This window comes from Saimiri boliviensis, chromosome 1 (assembly GCF_048565385.1).
Source record: "Saimiri boliviensis isolate mSaiBol1 chromosome 1, mSaiBol1.pri, whole genome shotgun sequence".
Taxonomy (NCBI): domain Eukaryota; kingdom Metazoa; phylum Chordata; class Mammalia; order Primates; family Cebidae; genus Saimiri; species Saimiri boliviensis.
This window is the reverse complement of record NC_133449.1, coordinates 259,646,157-259,672,762: the sequence shown is the minus strand read 5'-3', so window position 1 is coordinate 259,672,762 and position 26,606 is coordinate 259,646,157. Positions and strand designations below refer to the sequence as shown.

The window sequence follows — 26,606 nt, the reverse complement described above, 5'->3', positions numbered from 1 at the left end:
TAAACTATTCACGCAAAAATAGTGTTTTATAACTCTTGCATGCAAAATTACAAATGCCTGACCTAGAAAGTTTAGCCTGATTTTGCTGGAGAAAACTTAATAGCTTTGAATTCATTAGATTAACTCTGACCTTTGTGTTAATTACATCAGGAGAGGGAAGTCTGGGCTGTTTTTCTTGTGTAATGTGCTGAACTGTGCTATTATACCTCTTACAGGATTTGTCATAAAGGATTCAAATAATAAGTAGGAATTAAAACAAACCCTCATCACCCCACCAGTTAATAAAATCCTTTGTAGTTAACGCCTAGACATTTATTGCTTCAAAACCCATAAATACAAAAACTGCCATAATACTCTGAACTTCTTAAAACTCTACTCCCCGCCCTACAAATGTAATTTAATTAATTCTATTGACATGGTAAAGAAAGCAGCATGTGAATTCAATCTTTTTCTCTTTACCCTTCCTGCAACCCATTATGCCCCTATAAATACCACTTTTTTTTTTTTTTTTTGAGACAGGGTCTTGCTCTGTCAACCCAGACTAGAGTGGAAAGGTACAATCTTGGCCGGCTTATTGCAAACTTCACCTTCTAGGCTCAAGCAGTCCTCCCACTTTAGGCTCCTGAGTAGCTATGACTATAGGGGTGTGCTACCATGCCCAGCTAATTTTTACATTTTTTGTGGAAATAGTCTTTCTATGTTGTCCAGGCTGATTTTAGTCTCCTGGGCTCAAGCAATCTGCCTGCTTTGCCCTCCCGAAGTGCTGGGATTACAGGCAGGAGCCCTGTGCCCAGCCAAATATGACTCAACTATTCAACTGAAGCAATATCCTTAACTTTATATTTATACCAAAATGCTGTCTGGGAAAGAAAAAATTTATTGTTAACATAATAGTCATCCTTTATGATTTTGAATATATTTAGTTATCTTGATGACTTTATGAAGTTACTGTATTATTAGCTATCATTTTATAAACAGAGGAAAGGAAGAGGAGAAGCTGAGAAATAGCTTGTTGGAATTGGAGTCAGTATTTGAACTGAGCAAGCCTGACTTCACAGACTACACTCTTGGTCACTAAAATAACTCTCCATGAGATTTATTTGTGGTTGACCACATTGGATTGTACAAATCATAGGATAATAAGCTACCTTCTTTTCTGGAATCCATACCAGCTCTTGCTGGAGTTAGAAGCGGAGGGGACAAGAGATCAGAAAATCTAGCAAGATACATGCAGCAAATTGCCTTTTAGTATCTTTTTGTCAAGACTACATCATCTAGGAAACGGTTCTCTAACTTTATCAAACATCAGAATCTTGTTGAAACATACATTGTTGGACCCCACACCTGTTATTGGTAGTGAGTTTCCAGGTTCTTGGCATCTTGAACAAATCATTGGACAAAATGCACAAACAAAGCAAGGAAATAATGAACCAACAAAAGCAGAGATTTCTTGAAAATGAAAGTATATCCCACAGCGTGGAAGCAGACCCAAACATAGGGGCTCAAGGGATCTGTTACAGAATTTTGGGGGAGTTTAAATACCCTCTAGAGGATTTCATTGGTTACTTGACATACGGGCTGTGTAAATGAAGAGGATGAAGTAGTTACAAAGTAATTTATTCAGCATACGCTCTATGGGGAGGATATTTCCTGTCATAGCTGACCTGTGAATTAGCCTTATGTTCCCTGCCTCTAGACCTTATTTTCCTGCCTCATCTCCCCACAGAGAGAATATAATCCACATAAATCTTTATGGGAGGCGGAGGTACCAATGGTCTTTTTTCTGTCACTGTTTCATGCTGGCTTGGGGTGTAATCCCTAGCTATTACCTGGCTCTGTCTAGTGGAAGCAGGGCAGCTTCTTGATGGACAGATTTCTTCACCTGGAACTGGCTGGAACCTTTGTTTCATGATCATTTGAAGCTTGATAGACTATAGGCAAGATGAAATGAATTTAAGATTTAATGGAAACTTCAGGGGGTGGATATCTATGCTGTCAGGAATGTTTGTTACAGAGATTTGCAGGAGAAAAAACAAAACCTGACTTGTTCTAGAATCTACGTGTTTCCTTAGCACAAGCAACTCCATTTTGGTTGGGGTTGGTCTGTTGGGTCATGGTGCATAAGCTTAGTCCAAAACCCAATGGCCTCCCAGAAATTTTGTTTAAAAAACCCCTTTTTGGGCAGGTTCTCATCTAGGCAACAGTGTGACCAAAACTTAGGGCTTTAGTGTCATTCTCAGTTACCATAATATTGGGTTTCTAGTTTCAGCACATTATTTATAGGTTATGGTGACTACCTGGTTCCACACTTCTTTCTTTCTTTCTTTCTTTTGAGATAGCATCTTGCTCTGTCACCAAGGCTGGAGTGCAATGGTGAGATCTTGGCTCACTACAACCTCTGCCTCCTGGGTTCCAGCAATTCTCCTGCCTCAGCCTCCCATGTAGCTGAAATTAGTTGCTCCCCACCATGCCTGGCTATTTTTTGTATTTTTAGTAGAGACAGGGTTTTTGCCATGTTGGCCAAGCTGGTCACAAACTCCTGACCTCAGGTGATCCACCTGCCTCGGCCTCCCAACGTGCTGGGATTACAGGTGTGAGCCACCGCACCCAGTTGGTTGCATATTTCTTTCAGCTCCTGTCATTCCAGTTGAAGAGAGACCATATGACATCCTAGAGATGGCTGCATGCAAGCATTTACAACCTTTGAGAGAATACAGTGCACCAGGGAGACTGTTATTATGACTGTTGGGAGGATGATACCAAGAGTTTGGAGTATGCTCCTTATCTGAGGTTTCCATAAACCAAACCTCCTCAAATCAAATAGATCAGGCCGGACTTGGTGGTCATAAAAAAACCAACCAAATAAATAAATAATGTTAGAGAGATCCAAAATGGCAATTAGGAGCTCAGGATTGCAGCTCCCAGTGAAAACACAGAGAGTGAGTGGATGCCACATTTCCAGAAGGATTTTTGTTGCCCACGGACCAGGAGATTCCCAGGCAGAGGAGCCCCATGGGTCACCAGTGCGACTCTTTTGGCCAGCGCCCTGGTGCGGCAGTTCTCAGTGCAGAATATGCGGGACTGGGTGCCCTTTTAGTTGGTGTTTGGAGCTCCAGGAAGGCAGAGTCACACATTCAGTTTACTGAAAAGGGGACTGAAACAGGGAACCAGGCCAGGAGATTCCCAGGCAAGAAAGCGCCATGAATCTCAACGCTGCTGTTTCAGCCGGTGCAGTGGTTTGCCACACGGGAAATCACACAGATCCTGGTGCCTTTTCAACAGGCAACTAGAACACCTGGGAGAGAATCGACAGTTTAACTAAAAAAAAAAAAAAAAAAATGCTCTGAGGCAGGGAGCCAGGTGATCAGGCTCGGCTGGTCCCACCCCCACAAAAAACCAGCAATTGGAAAGGCTGTGGGTTGGGAATTCCACAGCAAGCACAGCTGAACCCAGGAAGGTCCAGCTCTTTGGGGGAGGGGCGTCTGCCGAAGGAAAACTAAGAAACAGAAATAACTTCATCACCAACAAACTGGACGTCCACTCAGAGACCCAATCCAAAAGTCAGCAATTACAAAGACAACAGGTGGATAAATCCACAAAGATGGGAAGAAACCAGCGCAAAAAGGCTGAAAACATCCGAAATCAGAATGCCTCTCCTCCTACAAGGGATCACAACTCCTCACCAGCAAGGGAACAAGGCCTGATGGAGAATGAGTGTGATGAATTGACAGAATTAGGCTTCAGAAGGTGGATAATAAGAAACTTCTGTGAGCTAAAAGAACATGTTCTAACCCAATGCAAAGAAACCAAGAACCTTGAAAAAAGATTTTACAAAATGCTAACGAGAATAGACAATTTAGAGAGGAATTATAAGTGAATTGATGGAGCTGAAAAACACAATACGAGAACTTCGTGAAATATGCACAAGTTTTAACAGTCGAATTGACCAAGCAGAAGAAATATCAGAGGTCGAAGATCAACTCAATGAAATAAAATGAGAAGACAAGATTAGAGAAAAAAAAGGGTAAAAAGGAATGAGCAAAGTCTCCAAGAAATATGGGACTATGTGAAAAGGCCTAATCTATGTCTGATAGGTGTACCTGAATGTGATGAAGAGAATGAATCCAAGCTGGAAAATACTCTTCAGGATATTATCCAGGAAAACTTCCCCAACCTAGCAAGGCAGGCCAATATTCAACTCCAGGTGATACAGAGAACACCACAAAGATGCTCCTCAAGAAGAGCAACCCCAAGGCACATAATTGTCAGATTCACCAGGGTTGAAATGAAGGAGAAAATGCTAAGAGCAGCCAGAGAGAAAGATCAGGTTACCCACAAAGGGAAGCCCATCAGACTCACAGCAGATCTCTTAGCAAAAACCCTACAAGCCAGAAGAGAGTGGGGGCCAATATTCAACATCCTTAAAGAAAAGAACTTTCGACTCAGAATTTCATATCCAGCCAAACTAAGCTTCATAAGTGAAGGAAAAATAAAATATTTTGTGAACAAGCTAAGTTTTAGTTTGGTAACTCAGAGATTTCATCACCACCAGGTCTGCCTTACAAGAGCTTCTGAAAGAAGCACTACACGTAGAAAGGAACAACCAGTATCAGCTATTCCAAAAACATACCAAAAGGTAAAGAGCATCAACATAATGAAGAATCTGCATCAACTAATGGGCAAAACAGCCAGCTAGCATTAAATGAGAGTATTAAATTCACACATATCAATATTAACCCTAAATTTAAATGGACTAAATGCCCCAATCAAAAGACACAGACAGGCAAATTGGATAAAAAGCCAAAACTCATCGGTATGCTATATCCAGACCCATCTCACATGCAAGGATACACAAAGGCTCAAAATAAAGGGATGGAGGAAGATTTACCAACCAAATGGAGAGCAAAAAAAGCAGGAGTTGCAATTCTCGTCTCTGATAAAATAGACTTTAAAGCAACAAAGATCAAAAGAGACAAAGAAGGACATTACACAGTTGTAAAAGGATCAATGCAACAAGAAGAGCTAATGATCCTAAATATATACACACCCAATACAGGAGCACCCAGATACATAAGGCAAGTTCTTAATTACTTACAAAGAGACTTAGACTCCCACACAATAATAGTGGGAGACTTTAACAGCCCTTTGTTCATATTAGACAGATCAACGAGACAGAAAATTAACAAGAATATCCAGGACTTGAACTCAGACTTGGAACAAGCAAACCTAATAGCCATTTACAGAACTCTCACCCCAAATCCACAGAATATACATTCTTCTCAGCACCACATCGCACGTACTCTATAAGTGACCTCATAATTGGAAGTAAATCACTCCTTAGTAATTGCATAGCATTTCACAGGTTTAAATGAAATATTGGTTGGCTGCTTGTTTGTGATCTTCCTCCCTTATTCCTTCCTGTCTCCATTGTCAGGCACAATTATTGGCATAAAAGAGATTTTCAATACCCATTTTTAGACTGCATTCCAGCCTGGGCAATAGAGCAAGACTCCCGTTCTCTCTCCCTCTTTCTCTTCCTCTTTCTTCCTCTCTTTCTTTCTTTTTTCTTTTCTTTCTTTCTTTCCTTCCTTCTTTCCTTTTAAAAAAAACAATGTAAGTAAACTGCATGGTCTAAGTAAAATCGCTCACGATAATCCATCAGTTATCAATGTTATGCACCTATTTGGAATGACAACTGGTATTCAAGAGGATATAAGTCTAATGTTAATTAAGCATGGACTCATGGAGAACCAGGATAGACACCGTGTTCCTGAATCCTTAAAGCGTTTACTATTAAAAGTGCTGGGTCGGGCGCAGTGGCTCACGCCTGTAATCCCAGCACTTTGGGAGGCTAAGGCAGGTGGATCACTTCAGGTAAGCAGTTTGAAACCAGCTTGACCAATGTGAAGAATCCTCATCTCTACTAAAAACACAAAAATTAGCTGGACATGGTGGTGCATGCCTGTTATCCCAGCTACTCAGGAGGCTGAGGCAGGAGATCGCAGAGGCTGTGGTGAGCCAAGATCATGCCATTGCACTCCAGCCTGGGCAACAAGAGCAAAACAAAAAGTGTTGCATTCCATGACTCACCATGGAAAAGATAAAATGAACCAAACTGAGTACATTGGTAGAGTGACTTTTTTTTTGTTTGTTTGTTTTTTTCTGGAACAGAATTTCACTCTTGTTATCCAGGCTGGAGTGCAATGGTACAATCTTAGCTCACCGCAATCTCTGCTTCCCGGGTTCAAGTGATTCTTCTGCCTCAGCCTCCTGAGTAGCTGGAATTACAGGCCACCACACCTAGATAATTTTTGTATTTTTAGTAGAGATGGGGTTTCACCATGTTGGCCAGGCTGGTCTTGAACTCCTGATCTCAGGTGATCCGACTGCCTCAACCTCCTGAAGTGTTTGAACCAGGGAGGCAGAGGTTGCCGTGAACTGAGATCATGCTACTGCACTCCAGCCGGGGTGACAGAGCAAGACTCCGTCTTGAAATAAATAAATAAAATAAATAATAAAAACAGGATCACCATGCTAGTTTTAATTCTTTCAGTTTACTCTTTATTGGATTTAACAGAAATAAGAAGGAAAGTAGAATAAATTTCTAAACCTCAGAAAAAGAAGTTTTTTACCACAAGAAATATTAGTTCTTATAAGTTTCCTATAAAGTTAAGGAAAAAGGGATTTTGATAATACTAATTGTTGTAAATAAGTGATTCAGCTTTAAACTATCAATTCACCCCCTGCTGTGAAAGATGCTGAAATTGGCATTCTCATACTTCCACCTCTTGATTTAATTATATTTACATGCTCATAAAATCAGCGTACAGGTTAAACAGCTGATTAGATATAGTGCAAGAGAGAATTCATGAACAGACGATAGACCTGAAGAAATTACCTAGAATGCAGCACAGAATCTAAAAATCTAGAGAATATGAGAAAAGACATAAAATAGAATGAGAAGGTCTGACACACATAATATCCAATGGGGGTTCCTGAAAGAAAGATAAAACTTAAGAAGGGTCCTGTTATGGACTAAATTTTTTTATCTCCCAATTCATATGTTGAAATCCTAACTCGAAAGGTGATAGTGTTAACCTAAAGTCTTCAGTAACCTTTTAAGCTACTAGAACCTATTGCAGGCTTTTTGGGGTGTGATTGTGAGGACCTATGCAACAGACAGCCTCTGTCAAACTGGGCGTTTGAGGTTCTTGGTTTCTAGGCAATTTCTCTATATAATTTTATTCTGTGTATTGTTATGTTAATGAATTCAAGGGGTCTTTTATATTTTTTAAAATACGTAGCGTTTCACCCTGCGTTTTATTGCTTTAGGAAGAAAATAGACTAATGGCATGTACTATTTTAAAGATTACTCTTCAAAACAAAACAAAACAAAGCCCTCCTGTGTTCTGAGGAGGGGATGTCTCTTTAAAGACAAATTTTCTCAAGAGAACCCTTGTTCTACATAAGTAGATGACCACTCTCAGAAGCCAAGAGAGCAACTGTTTCAGGTTCTTTCAATTTTCTTTCCAATCTCAACAGTCAGTGCATGGAGCTGTCCAAGGTTTTTATTTCTTGCACTTCCTGTTCCTGACCCCTTTAATCATCACACAAACAGGCGGCAGAGAGAAAGTAGTAAAGAACACCAACTCTGAAGTCAAACGAACCGGGTTAGAGTCCCAGAGCCAGCATTCGACAGCTGTGTGACCTTGAGCAAATCCTATAACCTTTCTGGGCTTCAGTTTCTTCATCTATCAAAACAAGGATGACAGTAACAGTACCTAACTCATAGATTATTGTGAGGATTTAATCAGTTACTCTTTGTAAAAGTGTTTATTACAATGCCTGGCAAATAGCAAAAAAGGAATTTTAGAGTTCCCTAATTTCTACCGTAAAAGAACTTTAGACATGTGTTATTTTGCTACGCAACACTTTTGCTCTTGTAAACATCGCTCTGGCAATCAATACAGGATGGGCAGCAGGAAGAAGCAGAAAGAAAGCTCACAGAACTATGACTTAGGGTGTCTAATCCTGGCTCTGCCATTAATCAGCGGTGTGAACCTTGCTAAGTTAACTGACTCCTCTGAACTCAGGTTTTTTTCTTCCCTCTGTAAAGGGAAGGGCTTAAACTTCAGTAAATAACCTGTATGTTTTAGTATTTTCTGACTCCCATTTCCAACTCTACGTTCAATCTAGTGACGGCATTTCTAGTTTGTAAACTAGAAAAATAAGCTTTAGCATCTGAGGATCATAGCTAAGCGTATCTCCGTAGCAGGAGGTTAGGGAGCCACTGACAAAGCGGCACCAAGAGAACCTGATGTATGTCAGGAATCCAGGCATGAGCACTTCTTTCTGCAGAACCTAAACCCTGCTCTACTCACCCGGAGGAGCTGTGACGGTGGTTTGCTGGAAACCCCCTTTCTGTTGGGAGGATTACTGGGTCGCAGTCTTCCAAGGACATGGAAACCCTTGCTGGAACGCTGGAACGGCTCAGCACGAGGCGTACGTTGGTGCGACCTGTGTCAGTCCGCTTTTGCCGTTTGGCCGCTCCCATCCAGGCTCTAGAAGGGGTCCTCTTTGCGTCAGGCCCACCCGTCTCCCGGAGCCACTGCACTGGGTGTCCCTGCACCGCGCGTCCCCTCTCTCTCTCTCTCGCTCCTCCCTCCTGGCTGCCATAGAAAACCAGCCTACGAGGTCCTGGCCGGCGTCCGAGTGCCCTACCGGCCTCTTGTCCCTCCTTCCCCGGGCCAGCCCCCTGCTCCGGATTGGTCCTTCGGGAAACGTTGCGGGGCGTCTCCGTCCCCGCTGCGGAGCAGGGGCCGAAGCCAAGCCGGAGGGCGGGGTTTGCCCTGGGCCGCTGTCGGTCAGGTCCGCCGCCCCTGACAGCTCTGGAAGCCTCAGGCGCGACCGGGGTGCCCTCACCTCGGGACATCCACTCACCAACCGCGCCTGCTCCAGGGGAAACAACTGCGTTCGCCTGGCCCGGCGCCGCGCAGCGAAGCCCGAGAGCTGGCCTCTCCTCGGAGGTAAGCGAGGGGCCGCGGGGCTCGCCGCCAGCACCCCACCCCGCCACCCTTCCTCTGCTAGGCTGCAGACCTGGGTGGCTGGAGAGGAGGCGCCTCTCCTCCCCGCGATCCAAAGCAGAAAGGGAGTCCTGCCGCGGGGTGCCTGCGAAGTGGGGTCTGGAGAAGGTTAGTTGCTTTCTGGGGCGCTTCCCCCACCCCCTGCCCGCCACCGGCCCAGGCCGATCCGCGTTAGAGGCGAGGGCATTAGAAACAGGGCGAGGGCGTGATTGCGCGCGTGTGCCCGTGTCATGTGTGGTGCCCGTGTCTATGTGTGCGCGTGTGTGCACCCGTGTCCCTGTATGGTGTGGACACTACTGTCTGCGTGTGCGTCCACACGTGAGCCAAAGAGGACAGCTTAGCGCCTCGCGGTGCGCACATCGGGTGCGCTGGATCGAAGCCCCAAGGCACCAGCCCAAATCTAGATAGCTTGTTACAAGGGCAGAGGACCTGCGTGACCTCCCCACGCGCGCCGGCCGGTGCTGGCGATGGAGGGAACTGACATCTAAAGCCGGTGGCCCAGGGGAACAAAACGGCCCATTGCACCCCACGCCATGACCTTCCCCACCGAAAGGTGCTTCTTTTGGAAGACCCCACGAAATCAGGAAGAGCCTCTTTTCCTCTTCCTGGATATCCCGCCAGGAATATTAGAAGCTCCAGGACTTTTTGATACGACCAGGAAGAGATCGCAACTGGGTCTTTAAAATATCGATTCCTACCAGCTTCTGCGTGCCTGACGCATGTTGGCAGATGGAGAGGTCAAGGCAATAAAGGTGCTTTTATCCTTAATATGGGCAGCGAAGATTCTGCTATCGGCACTTTTTTCCTTTCTGTTTTCCCCCCCTTCTTCCCTCCTTTTCCCTGTTCTCCCTCCCTCCTTTCCTCCTCCTCTCCCCTTCTTTTCTCCCCCTCCCTCCCTTTCTCCTTTTCTGTCTCTCTCTTTCCCCCTTCCCTCCCCTGTTTTCGTCCTCCTGAGTATAGTAGACAAGAGGGTTCTCTGTCTTCCCACTCTCCCCCACCCCATTCCTCATCCCGTTTCAAAATAAGAGCGAATGAATCACATTCTAAGCTCTCACCCGTGCAGTTCAGACAAGTTTGGAAATTACACAAATCGCGTTTGCAATCGAGGCCGCGGGAATCCAAAAGGGAAACAAAACCAGACCAGAAAAAATGGATTCCAAGTCAAGATTTCAAATGGTATTCTAAGGTGAATATTTGTTTATGGTAATAAACAAATGGCATCATCCGTATTCAATGTGATTTACAGAACCGCTTCAAAAGATGGTTTCTGTTAGTGTTGCAACAGGACTTCTAATTCTGGTTGTCATGGTTACTGAAGAAGTCGCCCTGCACTATTGAGACACTGGCTAGAACCAGGAACTGTTCTTGAGAGGAGTTTCTCATGTACCTTCGTGTCACTATGGTAATAATTGAGTTTATGAAAATGTACTTACGTATTCCCTTAAAGTACTAAAATCCAAGGCATGCTGTTGTTTTTTTATTTTATATTTTAAGAGTTTGCAGTCTGTGCAACACAGTTTCCTTCTCAGACAAATTAAACACTGCCCTCCAGCACGTTAAATGGCCCCAAATAGTCATGCCGCCCAGCTCTCTTCCCACAGCTCACTGCACGAACAGAGGACAGAGGAGGGTGTTAGATGTTCCAGGAATCCTGGCCTGAGCCCAGATCGCCCTCTCCATTTAGCATTTAAATTTGAAATCCTAATTAGCTTTCTAATTAGGAGATGGGGAATGTGGGTGGGGTCCTGGGAGAGGCTAGTGGGGAAAAAGCTGAGTCCAGCTCCCCATGGACTGGTGTTTGGTGTGGGATTGAATTTGCCTAGTAAACCCTCATGGGTTTATTTTTGGCTGGACCACTGTTAAGTGGTAAGCCTGGAAAAACCTTCAGAGAAGCTTCCTTCTGTGTTAGGAAAAAATATGGATTGGATATTTGGTTTGAGGTGTGTGCTTTTTTTCTACCTACATTTAAAATAAAGACAGGTTTATATGAAATCTAAATTCCACAGTAAAAACTACAGTTAGGTCATACAGCCCTTTATATTCTTGGTTTAATCCTAGATTTTTAGTTAAGAAGGCTTAATTTGGGGCAAGTAGTGGTACCATTTCAAATACTTTTATCAGCAAATGTTGGTTTCGTTAAAGAATCATAATTCATTCCATATCCACAGTTTCTGAGCTTTGAATTCTAACATTGATAGCATGTCATTGGACAGTTTGAAGCTCTTGCACTTACAGTTTTGTTTTACTTTCTTTTTGTTTTTAGAGACTGGGTCTCGCTATGTTGCCCAGGCATATCTCAAACTCCTGGGCTTAAGGGATCATCCTGCCTCAGCCTCCTGAGGAGCTGGGACTACAGGCGCTTGCCAGACTTATTATATATTTTTTAAAAAAAGAAAAGCAAAGATTTTTGTCTTAGTAGGTTAATGTTTTTAGTCTCATATATAGTTCCATTTTGAGAAACTTAAAAGTTAAAATATAACCTTAAGTCTAACTTCATTCTTTGAATCCAATCACTGTATGTCTTTAGGATTTAAAGAGCTTTAATTCATTGGTTGATTTTCTTTTACTTGCTGAAAGAACAAACTGTTCATAAAATTGATTCCATTCTGTATTTTGTCATTTCTTATTGTCATTTTAGAAAAAGGTCTCTAGGATTGAAGTTTTACTTTTCAGGGGAAGAAGAAAATATTCAGATTGCTTATGAAGATAATAGTCTATAACTTGAATTAACCACAACATGGTTCTTAAATTATTTTCTCTCAAGAACTTCAAGGTTAGCTTAGTCATTATTATAAAGCATCCTGAGGAATAGTCGCCAGTTTTACAGATGAATAAGTTGTGTTCAAAAGCCAAGTGATGGCTTGGCGCCCTCGCTCAGGCCTGTAATCCTAATACTTTGGGAGGCTGAGGCAGAAGGACTGCTTGAGCTCCAGAGTTTGCCACCAACCTGGGCAACATGGTGAGACTCTGTCTCTATGTGAGACTCAGTCTCTTTAAAAAATTTTTTTTAAATTAGCTGAGTGTGATGGTGCATGCCTATAGCTCCAGCTACTGGGTAGGCTGAGGTAGCAGGATCGCTTGAGCCTGGGAGGCTCAAGCCTGCAGTGAGCTGTGATTATGCCACTATATTTCATCTTGGGAGACAGAACAAGACTCTGACTCAAAAAAAAAAAAAAAAAAAGTGATTTCAGCTAACCACTTGGAAAATCTAGACAAAAATCTAAGTGCCTGACAAGTCTATGAATATGAGCATTAATTAGCCAAGACTTAGAGAAATTCAGAGTGTGGATAGTGGGAAGAATTTAAGATGAGAGAGCAAAATAAAACTGTTAAGGGGAAAAAAATGTGAGGAGAAAGCAGATTAATAGAATGAAAGTAAAAAACATCAAGTGTAAAGAGGGTTGCACAGAAGGAGAACCGAGTTGCAGAATAGGAAACTAAAAAGAACTTCACTCTTCATCTTCCACAGAGAACATTGATGCTTTTCCAGAAATAAGTAAGTACCCTATTTAGCAAAATCCTGGACTTAGAGAATCCTTGGGAGGCCTGAGCAACAGACCTTAGTTCATTATGGTCTGCCGCCCATCCCAGTGGTGTGGGCTGAGGCAGATTTCTTTTCGGGTCTGCTGAACTAGCTGCTCATTAGACCTTTTTTCTCTAATCCTCAGGCCACCACCAAGCTTTCTGCATCTCTGTTTGTTGGAATCGTTTAGTTGGGATAATATATGGATATACTTGGTTACATAATTGCATCTGAAATTTTTCTTTTTGCTTTAAAAATTGTTTAAATTGTTATCAACATAATGCATTCGCCTAATTTTATGAGAACATATTAAAAGCTTATAACTAAAACAACAGTTCCACTCTCTGGATACAATCATTTTGAACTCTTGACCATTTTTGTTGCCGTTCTTGTTGTTGTTGTTGTTGTTATTTTCTTTGAGACAGAGTCCCACTCTGTTCCTCAGGCTGGAGTGCAGTGGCACAATCTCGGCTCACCACAAACTCCGCCTCCCAGGTTCAATCTATTCTCCTTGCCTCAGCCTCCTGAGTAGCTGGGATTACAGGTGTGTGCCACCATGCCCGGCTAACTTTTGTATTTTTAGTAGAGACAGGGTTCCACTATGCTGGCCAGGCTGGAACTCTTGGCTGTTTGATCACTTACCTCCCTATGTCCGAATAATTAGCTTATGTTGCTGGTTCCTTTTCTTTCTTTCTTTCTTTCTTTCTTTCTTTCTTTCTTTCTTTCTTTCTTTCTTTCTTTCTTTCTCTCTCTCTCTCTTTCTTTCTTTCTTTCTTTCTTTCTTTCTTTCTTTCTTTCTTTCATTCTTTCTTTCTTTTTTTTTCTCTCTTGAGACAGGGTCTTCCTTTGTTGCACAGACTCAGGTCAGACAGGTCTGGGCTTGAAATTAAACTTAGCTGTTAATTGCCTGTATAGCTTTGGACGAGTTACCAAATCCTTCTGAAGTTTAATTTCTTCATCTGAAAAATGAGGATAATAGCAGGCACCTTTTAGGGCTGTTATAAAGATTTTAAAAAATATGTATAAAGTAGTTAAAATAATAATGACTATTATTCTAAGTTAGGAATGTTTTGGGCTGCCATTAACTAAAGAATCTTCCCACTTAACTAGAAGTTTATTTTTCTTGCAGAAGAAAAGGTCTAGATGAGCAATTAATAGCTTTGCTTTAGCTGCCATCAGAGACCTATTTTTTTCCTGTCTTTCTGTTCTGCTGTCCTTCCTTTTGCCCTCATATTTGTCACTTCGTAGTCTCCAGGTGGCTACTACTCCTCCGTAAGTTCCACGCAGGAAGAAAAGGAAAGGAGCTGCTCTAGCTGCAACTATCCCCTTTCAACAGGAAAGCACTAATTATCAGAAATGCCACTCTAAGGTCTTACTGGACAAAACTGTGTCTCAGAGCTATCCTATCTTTGAGGTTGAAGGGGAAACTGGGCTCGCCAGCTACTATAACAGAAGGCAAGGAAAATAGAAGAGAGTTAGTAGTGATGTTGAGTGAGCCAGCCTGCAGTGATGTCTGCAACACTATCACTTATTGACAGGGTGGCCATATGTCCCAGTTTGTCAGTGCAACCCTGGTTTACACCTGTTGTCCTAGTGTGATTATTAATAGCACCCCATTCTCCTCTCAGAGGTGTCTTGGTCTGAATGACAGATTCTTTGTTCACCCTACTTATTTAGCACTTGCTATTTATTGTAGGCTCTCATTAAGTAGTGGTTATTAATAAGGGAGCTAGAACACAACCATAAAATACCCAACAAGCCAAGTTTACATGCAGTAAATGCCTGTGTGGTTCAGGCAGGAGGTACACTGAGTTTACAAGGGAAAGAAATGAGTGTGAATTGATAAACAGTTGAGGTCAGCCGATTGGGATGGAGAGAAAATATATGGGGAAGGTGTAACACCAAGGCGAGGGAAGTAACTGGGTTGGACACAGTTTAAAAAATGGAAAAGTGGCTGGGCATGGTGGCTCACGCCTGCAATCCCAGCACTTTGGGAGGCTAAGGCAGGTGGATCATGAGGTCAGGAGTTCAAGACCAGCCTGGCCAAGATGGTGAAACCTTGTCTCTACTAAAAACTACAAAAATTAGCTGGGCACAGGGGCAGGTGACTGTAATCCCAGGTACTCGAGAGGCTGAGGCAGGAGAATTGCTTGAACCTCAGGACACAGTTTGCAGGGAGCTGAGATCATGCCACTGCACTCCAGCCTGGGTGACAGAGTGAGTCTCCGTCTCAAAAAAAAGAAAAAAACAAATTTGGTTCTAGTCTATTCCTGCCGCTAACTAGTAAGTCTCTTTACCCCTTTGGGTCTGTTTATTCCAATACAAAATGTGAGATTAAATAATCCTACAGGCCCCTCCCAGTGGACCAGTGGTCCCCTACAAGTCCCCTAGTGTGTGCAGGTAATCTAGGGAAACTGAATCAGCCAGTCTGCTTGGAGCCTCAGGTTAATTTGGTTTAGCGAAATAGTAAGAAGTAAGATTGCAGAGGAAAACTGAAATAAGACTGTGCAGTGCCTCACATTCAGCTAAATAAATTGCCATTTGTTTTGGCCATTTTCTAAGCAGCATGGAAGGAAGGTCAGTGTGAAAACAGGTGTGCTGGATGGGTTGGAAGGAGGAAAGACTGACAAGGGAGAAAAAGATTTGTTTCATTCTGAATTTTGGGCTATTTTACAGTGTTCCGTGAACTTACAACATACCTGGTTCAAATTGCAGAGCAGTAGTCCTTAGAAAGCCTCACTTCCATGCTCAGCTTACCTGCTGCTGGCTCCATGTCCTGATTTTTTCAATGGCACTTCACAGGTCTCATCATCTGGACACACTCTATTGCTGGTTGCTCTTCAACTCCAGCCTTTCCATGCCTATTTTGGTTCTGCTGGAATGTTTGTTGGCAGCCTTTAGTTTTGCTCCTAACCACCTTCCACCATCCCCCCAACCCCACCGCCTCACCATAGCTCCTTCTAGGCTCCACTCAGCTCCCAAGGAGAGCAATTCTTACTGCTCTAGGATTAAATTTATGCTACTGTTATTAACATTTTAGGATATCTACAGTGTTAAATCAAGTTCAGCCTAAAGCTGCCTCTGTACATATTTTAAGTTTGGCTTAAAAGTTTCTCTGTACATTGTGAACTGTAACCTAAATGCAGTTGCTAACAGACTGTAGCCTACTCTTGTGCCAATCACTGAGTTTTGGCCAATGAAAGGTGGCCAACTGTTCAAACCATGTTCAAATAAGGCAAACGCTGAGCTGTGACAAATCTGGCTGTTTCTGTACCTCACTTTCATTTTCTGTGCATCGCTTTTCTTTTTCTGTCCATATATCTTCTTCCACCGTGTGTCTGTACTAGAGTCTCTGAGCCTACTCTGGCTTGGGAGGCTGCCCAATTCATGAATTATTATTTATGCAGTTAAACTCAGTTAAACTTAATTTGGCCAACGTTTTTAACAATAGTCGTAGAGTATATTAATCTATGGTGTTTCTTTATTGAACTATGGCGACATTACCAGAGCTAGTCTCAACTTTCCATAAAAAATCCCTCCTTTGGCCGGTCACAGTGGCTTACACCTATAATCTCAGCTCTTTGGGAGGCCAAAGCAGGCAGCACCTGAGGTCAGGAGTTTGAGACCAGCCTGACCAACATGGAGAAACCCCATCTGTACTAAAAATACAAAATTAGCCAGGTGTGGTGATGCATGCTTGTAATCCCAGCTACTTGGGAGGCTAAGGTAGGAGAATCCCTTGAATCCAGGAGGTGGAGGTTGCAGTGAGCCAAGATTGCACCATTGCACTCTAGCCTGGGCAACAAGAGTGAAACTCTGTCTCAAAAAAAAAACCAAAAAAACAAAAAAACAAAAATTTGCCTTCTGTGGCTGTTCTGAATGCCTCATGTGTGACAGTTTTGCTCATACTTCTTGTAGAAGGTATGAAAATATTTGCAGTCCCAAGGTTTAGAGATGAGAGCAGGTGTACCAATCTACGGCTTGAAATTGAAGCAGATCTGTCTATATGTATGTGTTATAGAACACAAGACTAAATATACCATCTTAAGTATATTCACATATGGCCGGGTGTGGTGGCTCACACCTGTAATCCCAGCACTTTGGGAGGCCAAGGCAGGTGGATCACCTGAGGTCAAGAGTTTGAGACCAGCCTGGACAACATGGTGAAATACTAAAAATATAAAAAGTTAGCTGGGCATGGTGGCAGATGCCTGTAATCTCAGCTACTTGGGAAGCTGAGGCAGGAGAATCGCTTGAACTCAGGAAGTGGAGGTTGCAGTGAGCCAAGATCGCTCTACTGCACTCCAGCCTGGGTGACAGAGCAAGACTGTCTAAAAAAAAAAAAAGGCATATCTACATACAAAAAAAGAAGCAGTTGAGATTTATTTATTTATTTATTTAGTTAGTTAGTTAGTTTTTGAGACAGGGCCATACTCTGTTGCCCAGGCTGGAGAGCAGTGGCACATTCATGGCCCACTGTAGCCCCTACTTCCCAGGCTCAGGTGATCCTACCATTTCAGCCACCCGAGTACCTGGGACAACAAGCATATGCCACCATGCCTGGCTAATTTTTTATATTATTTGTAGGAATGGAGTTGCTCTATGTTGCCCAGGTTGGTCTCTAACTCTTTGAGCCAAGCAGTCCTCCTGCCTTGGCTTCCCAGAGTGCTGGGATTACAGGCAGGAGCCTCTGTGCCCAACCTAGCAGTTGAGATTTTAATTGATGTTAATTACATTTATTTAGGGGAGAGTTTCTATCTTTATGATTATTAAACATGCTGTGTTTTTCCATTCATTAGATTCTCATTGATGTTCTTTAGTAAGCTTTCATAATTGTCTCTATTTATGTCTTAGCTCCTTTTTAAACATTTTCTTTGATAACTTTTTTTTAATAATAGAAATGGGATTTCACCATCTTGCACAGGCTGGTCTCAAACTCTTGGGCTCAAGCGATCTGTTCACCTTTGTCTCCAAAACTGCTGGGACTATAGGCATGCGCCACTGTTCCCAGCCTTATTTATTCTTAGATACTTTATGAATATTATTGCTACTTGTGTAAATGGAACATGTTTTAGTACATTTTCTTATTATCAGATTTTTTTTTTTTTTTTTTTTTTTTTGGTGAGACGGAGTTTCACTCTTGTTACCCAGGCTTGAGTGCAATGGCGTGATCTCAGCTCACCGCAACCTCTGCCCCCTGGGTTCAGGCAATTCTCCTGCCTCAGCCTCCTGAGTAGCTGGGATTACAGGCGTGTGCCACCATGCCCAACTAATTTTTTGTATTTTTAGTAGAGATGGGGTTTCACCATGTTGACCAGGATGGTCTCGATCTCTTGACCTTGTGATCCGCCCGCCTCGGCCTCCCAAAGTGCTGGGATTACAGGCTTGAGCCACCACACCCGGCCTTACCAGATTTTTATTGGTGAAGACAAGTGCTATGGAATTTGCACATTAATCTGGTCTCCAGCAGTACTTGTTGAGCTCACTGATTAGTTGTAGTAGTTTATGAGCAGTTTACGAATCTCCTGTGTTTCCTATGTTCAAAATCTTAGTCTGAAAATAAGAACAATATTATTTATTTCTTTTCAATATTTAGTTATTGTCTTCTTTGATTGGCTAGAGGCTCCAGTAAATATTGAATAGAAGCAGTGTAGCAGGCATTCTAGATTTCTTCCTGACTTTATAAAGAAGGTATTTAATTTTGCACAATTTGGTTTTGGGGATTTTTGTTTTGTCTACGATGGAGTCTTGCTCTGTTATCCAAGCTAGAGTTCAATGTCATGATCAGAGCTCACTGCAGCCTCAAACTCCTGGTTTCAAGCCATCTTCCTGCCTTGGCCTCCCAAAGTGCTGGGCTTACAGGTGTGAGTCACTGTGCTTAGCCAATATTTCACTATTTTAAAAGGTGGTTGCAGCCAGGCATGGTAGCTTCCACCTATAATCCCAGTACTTTGAGAGACTGAGGTGGGAGGACTGGTTGAACTCAGGAGTTCAAAACCAGCCTGGGCAACACAGCAAGACCCCATCTCTAAAAAATAAAAATAAAAAATCAGTAAGGCGAGGTGATGCATGGCTGGAGTTCTACTACTTGGCTGAGGCAAGAGGATTGCTTGAGCTCAGGAGTTTGAAGTTACAATGAGCTATGATTATGCTACCGCACTCCAACTTGGGAGACAGAGACCTTGTCTTTATATTTTTTTAATTAAATGAATGAATTAATAAATAAAAAGGCATTTGCTATAGGTTTTGACAGACAGCCTTAACTGGGTTGAACAAGTTCCCTTCTATACCTAGTTTGCTAATATTTTTATTAATAAGAAGTATACCAGTTTATTGAATTTTTTTTGTATCTACTCAGATGACCTTTTGTTTTTATCCTTTAAACAATTCATATATTGAATTAAATTAACACACTTTCCTTCTTTTCTTTCTTTCTTTTTTTTTTTTTTTGAGACGGAGTCTTGCCTGTCATCCAGGCTGGAGTGCAGTGGCGTGATCTTGGCTCACTGCAACATCCACCTCCTGGGTTTAAGCATTTCTCTGCCTCAGCCTCCTGAGTAACTCGGGTTACAGGCACCTGCCACCACATCCAGCTAATTTTTGTATTTTTGGTAGAGATGGGGTTTCATGATCATGGCCAGGCTGGTCTTGAACTCCTGACCTTGTGATCCACCCACCTTGGTCTCCCAAAGTGCTGGGATTACAGGTGTAAGCCACTGCACCTGGCCACCTTCCTTCTATTATTAAGCCACATTCTTGGAAGAAATTCTACTTGGTCATACTTTTTTCTGAGATGGAATCTCATTCTGTTGACCAGGCTGGAGTACAGTGGCACCATCTCTGCTCACTGCAATCTCCGCCTTCCGGGTTCAAGTGATTATCCTGCCTCAGCCTCCTGAGTAGCTGGCACTATAGACACGCACCACCACACCCGGCTAATGTGCTAATGTTTGCATTTTTAGTAAAGATGGGGTTTCACCATGTTGGCTAGGATGGTCTCCATCCCTTGAGCTTAACTTTCCACAGGCGTTCTCTTCCAAGATGACCAGAGTTGTGGTTCTAACTTAAGATATGGCTTGTATTTTCTATGGTGTATACACACACACACGCACACACACACACACACACACACACCCCCCCATATAAAATATACACCAAGTATTGTTATGTGTTTTTATGTATTTGTAACTTATTGAGATATTTGGACTCATTTAACAATAATGATACTAATCATGAACCATTTTGGACTTTAGCTGCATAGGTTGCAATCCAGTCACATAGGATTATATAGAGTTCCATCAAGTCAGTTTGGGTACTTACAATGGGGATAACAAGTCAATTACAAAGTAGGGAATAAAGAGTGATGTAGGCCAGGGGTGGTGGTTCACACCTGTAATCTCAGCACTTTAAGAGGCTGAGGTGGGCGGATCACCTGAGGTCAGGAGTTTGAGACCAACATGGTGAAACCCCATCTCTACTAAAAACACATAAATTAGCTGGGCATAGTGGCAGGTGCCTGTAATCCCAGCTACTTGGTAGACTGAAGCAGGAGAATCTCTTGAACCTGGGAGGCAGAGGTTGCAGTGAGCTGAGATCCTGCCACTGCACTCTAGCCTGGGTGACCAGAACAAAATTCTGTCTCAAAAAACATATATATGTCATTTATGTATTTACTATCATTGATAGTTCCAATGGCTTTTGTTTTTTGAGACAGAGCCTCACTTTGTGGCTCAGGCTGGAGTGCAATGGTTCAATCTCAGTTCACTGCAACCTCTGCCTCCCAGGGGGTTCAAGTGATTCTCCTGCCTCAGCCTCCCAAGTAGGATTACAGGTGTCCACCACCATGCTGGGCCAATTTTTGTATTTTTAGTAGAGGCAGGGTTTCACCATGTTGGCCAGGCTGATCTTGAACTCCTGATCTCAAGTGATTTGCCCACCTTGGCTTCCCTAAGTTCTGGGATTATAGGCATGAGCCACCATGCCCGATTTGATAGTTCCAATGGTTAATTCAAAAAACAAGGCACAGGCTGGGCACTGTGGCTCAAGCCTGTAATCCCAGCACTTTGGGAGGCCGAGGTGGGTTGATCACCTGAGGTCAGGAATTCAATACCAGCCTGGCCAACTTGGCAAAACCCTCTCTCTACTAAAAAATTCAAAAAAATTAGTTGGGCATGGTGGTGGGCACCTGTAATCTCAGCAACGCAGGAGGCTGAGGAATGAGAACCGCTTGAAAGCAGGATAAGCCAAGATGGTACCACTGCACTCCAGCCTGGGCAACAGAGAGAGACTCCATCTCAAAAAAAAAAAAAAAAAAAAAAGTAAGGTGCAGCTGAGTGTGTTGGCTCACGCCTGTAATCCCAGCACTTTGGGAGGTTGAGGCGGGTGGATCACTTGAGCCCAGGAGTTTAAGACCAACCTGGGCAATATGGCAAAACCAAATATACAAAAATTAGCAGGGTGAGGTGGTACTTGCCTGTAGTCCCAGCTACTTGGGAGACTGAGGTGGAAGGCTCTCTGGAGCCCAGGAGGTCGAGGCTGCAGTGAGCTGTGATTGTACCACTGCACTCAAGCCTGGGTGGCAGAGGGAGACCCTGCCTCAAAAAACACACACAAAAACAAAACAAAATGAAACAAAAAACAAAACAAGACGTGTCAAAGAATCTTCCTTTCTAATTCTGCTGCTTGCTCTTGCTACTACCACTGACTCATGCCATCCCAGGCTTATGCTGGACTTCATGGCAGTGCCCCGTTTCATGGTGTGATGTTCTACTGCACATCAGAGGGAGGCAGCAAGTGGAATGGGGTGAACCTGGACCCCAGACCGGCCTTGTCACTCACTGGCTCTCTGAGTTTGGACAAATACCTTATCCTCTTTAGTAATCTCATCAAGGCAGTGAGAATTTTAATATCTGTCTTACAGAGTTTGTTGTGGTGGTTAAATTAGTCACATATGTGGATGCAGCACAATGTCTGGTATATGGTAAGTGCTTAAAAAAGGAGCTTTTAGTATACTTTTCCTGTTATATTGAATAAAATGCTAGCAACACTACTCTAACACCAACTAAAAGAATGGCTACTTCCAGCTGGGTGTGGTGGCTCATGCTTGTGTGTGAGGCCAAGGTGGGGGGATCACTTGAGCCCAGGAGTTAAGACCAGCCTGGGTAACATAGTAAGATTCTATTTCCATAAAAAATAAACATTTGAAAAATGGCTACTTTCAAATGTCCTTCAAAAGGTGCGATTACTTTGTGGTTTACATTATATCACCATTTGTAAATTATGTTTTACTTGTTTGCTTGTTTTTGCTATTAATATTTATTTGGTGCCTACCATATCCTAGGGTGCACTACATGCTAGGGAATACTGAAGATATGAAGATAAGTAAGCAGCAGAAGGTCAGTCTTAGAGAGGCTAAACATAATGAGAATACAAACTTATATTCTGTCAGTTCAAAGGGTGAGCAGAGTTCAGTGGAAATACTGAGATGGCGCAATTAACTCTAGGTAAGTAGAGAAAAGAAAATACCACCTGGCCGGGTGGCTCAATGTCTGTAGTCCCAGTACTTGGGAGGCCCAGGAGTTCAAGACCAGCCTGTGCAACATATCGAGACGTTGTCTCTACTAAGATTAAAAAAAAATTAGCCCCGATGGGTGGTGCATTCCTGTAGTCCCAGCTATTTGGAAGGCTAAGGGAGGATTGCTTGAGCCCAGGGACTGAGGCTGTAGGGAGCCATGATCGTGCTGCTGTACTCCAGCATGCCTGACAGAGTGAGACCGTGTCTCAAAAAAAAAAAAGGTTGGAGGAGAAAAAAGGAAAATCCAAGAAAGTAAAATAGGAGGGTCTTGAAGGCTGAATAAGATAAGAGCAAGTGTGTTCCAGTTAGGGAAAAGTGGGTATAGAAAGCCACAGGGCATGAAAAGACATTTTATGATAGGTGTTAAAAAAATGTGCACTTTGAATGAAGAGACCTTCCAAACAGGCGTCATGTGAGCAACTTGGCTATTTATTCACCTGGGTGCAGGTGGGCTATGGCTGATAAGGGCATTAGCAAAGGGCAATGGGTTAGGAGTTGGTTTTATAAGTTTGGGTAGTTTTTTTGGGAAAAGGAGGTGTTGCAAAGTAAGTTCAGTTACAGTGGTGGGGTTAGGTGAGAGGTATTTACATTATCATGAGAACAGTTAAGGTGGCAGGGTTGGGTGAGGGGCTTGTCTGGGGAAGCTCCCCTGGGCGATTAGGGACAATGTCGAACGCAGGCTGGGGTCGGGGGAGGTGGGGGGCACGGAGACTTCAGCCAAGGCAAGCAGAACTTTAGACTTTCAGGCACCAGGCTTGCATATGGAGACCTGACAATAGGGGATATAAAACTTAGGGATAAGCCGGGCGCGGTGGCTCAAGCCTGTAATCCCAGCACTTTGGGAGGCCGAGGCGGGTGGATCACGAGGTCAAGAGATCGAGACCATCCTGGTCAACATGGTGAAACCCCGTCTCTACTAAAAGTGCAAAAAATTAGCTGGGCATGGTGGCACGTGCCTGTAATCCCAGCTACTTAGGAGGCTGAGGCAGGAGAATTGCCTGAGCCCAGGAGGCGGAGGTTGCGGTGAGCCGAGATCGCACCATTGCACTCCAGCCTGGGTAACAAGGGCGAAACTCCGTCTCAAAAAAAAAAAAAAAAAAAAAAAAACTTAGGGATAAATTGTTTAATTGAAGCAGATCTCAGAACTTTCCTTCGAGGCTGGATATTTAACTGCAAGTCTTTGATCTTTTGGGGGAAGTGACTAGAGATGGTTGGAATCCTGGGTCAACACTGACCTTTTAGTGTCCTAGAGGTGAGATTTAATTCACTGGTAGGTAGTGCTGGTTTTGGCTCCCCTGGGGAAGTGTAAACAAGAAGAAGTCAAGGAGCAGGAACTCAGGCAAAGGCAAGTTTTTGGGTGTGCATATTTCCAGAACTATTTGGAGAAATTCAGAAGTGCAAAGAAGGTCTTGAAAATAGAACAGGAATTATGTCTCATGCTTTAAAATAAAGCAAATTCTGCTGGAGGCTTCTAACACATCACACCCTAAAAATAAAAACAGAGGGAAAATGGAGCCTCTTACTGTTGGTGTGATCATTTTAACCTCGGCAGCCTTCCAAGGGAAAGTCATAATCAGGTTGTTTTTATTGTATTCGAGCTGGAGCAAATGCTGGTTTGTAAACATTGTGTTGCCTCCAACTCAATAGCCTTAGGAATGTCTACCCGCATTTGAGGTATGCGTCACTGGGAGCTTAAGAGTGTTGTACAAATGCAATGGGGCATCTCATCAAACCCACAAGGTTTCAGAAATGTTCCAGCTAGAGAGGTGCTCTGGTTTAGAGGCACACTGAACAAACCTGCCTTTGTTTCGGGAGAAAACACTGGAATGGGTTTTGCCTTTTTCGTTTGGTTGCATTTACATTTTTGTCTTTTCTTTTTCTTCACAGAACAGTTGTTTGTGGTTTTTTCTTTTTTTTTTCCAGCCAAAAAAGGATGTTTATGAGAGAAGCATCTATTTCTGTATCTTCTGGTTATCCATCCTGACTTTATTTATTTTTATTTTATTTTATTTCTTTTTTTTTTTTTTTTTTTTTTTTTTTTTTTTTTTTTTTTTTTGAGACGGAGTTTCACTCTTGTTACCCAGGCTGGAGTGCAATGGCACGATCTTGGCTCACCACAACCTCCACCTCCTGGGTTCAAGCAATTCTCCTGCCTCAGCCTCCTGAGTAGCTGGGATTACAGGCACACACCACCACGCCCAGCTAATTTTTTGTATTTTTAGTAGAGACGGGGTTTCACCATGTTGACCAGGATGGTCTCGATCTCTTGACCTCGTGATCCACCCGCCTCGGCCTCCCAAAGTGCTGGGATTACAGGCTTGAGCCACCGCGCCCGGCCTCTTTTGTTTTTTGAGACGGAGTCTCGCTCTGTCGCCCAGGCTGGAGTGCAGTGATATGATGTCGGCTCACTGCAACCTTCGCCTCCCAGGTTCAAGTAATCCTCCCACCACAGCCTCTGGAGTAGCTAGGATTATCGGTGCCACCATGCCCAGCTAATTTTTGTATTTTTAGTAGATATGGGGTTTTACTATGTTAGGCAGGCTGGTCACGAACTCTTGACATCAAGTGATCCATCCGCCTCGGTCTCCCAAAGTGCTAGGATTACAGGCATAAGTCACCGCACCCGGCCTCATGCTACCTTCAAAAGCATCTGAACAATTCAAGTCATTTCAGCCAGTGGTTACACATTCTTCCTGGGTGCCCAGAATCTAAAATGAATAAGATCGAGGACCCGCCCCACAGAAATGCACATTATGGTATATACACGGTAACTGAATCACCAGACAAGATTTGAAGGTCTTGTAAATACCAGAAGAAGAGCCGAATTCTGCTTAGGGTATCAGAAAGAGAAGAGTCCAGGAGAGGAGGGGAGGCGAAGGGAGGAGAGCGGAGGGGAGGGAAGGATAGGGGAGGGGAATGGAAAATTTACGTTGAATTTGAATAATAGGTAGAATTTCAACCATTAGATGGTTGCGATAAGAAAAGGAATGAAAAAATTAATCTCTTATAAAACAAGAATTTAAAATAAATTTTCTGCTCAGCAGCAAAGTAAAAACAGTTTTTATTTATTTATTTATCGATTTCATAAACATGTATTGAGTATCTATGAGGTGCCTGGCACTGTTTTAAGGTAGAGATGCAGAAAACATCATCTCTGCCCTCAGTGATGAGAGATGTGCAATAAAAACTTATGCCACAGAGAGTCAATTACCAGCACAAAATACTCTGGGAGCACCAGCACCATGGAGTGGAGGGAGTCAGAGACTTCACAGAGGGACAGAGATTTGGAGGTTCAGTGGGGAATGAGTTGAGGAAAACATTGTGTGCGGGGGGCGGTGGGGGGGGGATGTTATGTACAAAGACACGGAAGCACGAAACTGCATGGGATTGTAGCAGAGCCAAGGGGAAATTTCCCTTCACCCTCTGCAGGTTCACTGAAAAGTCACTGACATGAAGGAGATTAATAGGAGAAAAGGCATGCAAATTTGTTTAATGTGTATAGAAGGAGCCTTCAGAATGAAGACCCAAATCCCCGGTTACAGAAGCTTATCTACCATCACACCTTCATGTTACAGAAAGAATGGGAACTTGGAGCTGGGTGCAGTGGCTCACCCCTGTAAAACAGCACTTTCGGAGGCCAAGGCAGATAGATCACTTGAGGTTGGGAGTTCAAGGCCAGCCTAGCTAACATGGTGAAAGTCTGCCTCTACAAAAAATACAAAAATTAGCTGGGCATGATGTTGGGCACCTGTAACCCCAGGTACTCAGGAGACTGAGGCAGGAGAATTGCTTGAACCCAGGAGGCAAATGCTGCATTGAGCCAATTGTGCCACTGTACTCTGGACTGATAGAGAACCTTTCTCAAAAAAAAAAAAAAAAAAAAAAAAAACAAAACAAAAAAAAAAAAACCAACAACAGAAAACAAAGAATGAATGAATGAATGAATGAATGAATGGGGACTTTGATCCTGGCAAAGAGATTATGGGAGGGGAACAAAGGAATTCTGCGGAGGGGCAATGAACCAATAGGGAATAGAGATTAACTTGTAAATAGGTCTCTTTGACAGTGAAAGGGTCTGGTCTGTTCAGGTGTGGGTTACATTCTTAGTCTTGCAGTGGGGGAAGAAAAAACAATTGTTCTCCTTGGTGGGTCTGGATCTTAGGCAGATAGGAACGTCAGCTTTCCCAAAGAAGTTGTCTGTCTAAGATCCACACCCACCATGGTCTTTGGGAACGACCTTGGGGACTAGGCGGAATGTCAGTGAGAGCTTGCAGTTTCTTCAGCTCAGCATGTCATGTACTGTATTTTGGAATATTGGCTGCTAAGCCCCAACAGGATGTTTGCGAGATCTCAAGTATTTGGAAATATCTCAAATATAGGGTATATGGAGGTGGGCAGGTGGGAACAGCAGAGATGAGAAATGAGG

General features: G+C 43.2%; 1 protein-coding gene across 3 annotated transcripts in view; it reads left to right on the top strand.

Annotated features, from left to right (window-relative positions):
* The first annotated feature begins 8,744 nt into the window (after nt 1–8,744).
* NIM1K (NIM1 serine/threonine protein kinase) overlaps nt 8,745–26,606 on the top strand; it is an 86,063-nt gene continuing 68,201 nt past the window's right edge. For 2 of the 3 annotated variants that reach the window (XM_003925888.3, XM_074386146.1), the window contains exon 1: nt 8,745–9,026. The gene's annotated coding sequence lies outside the window, so the exon portion shown is untranslated. The other variant, XM_039463566.2, reaches the window with a different exon arrangement.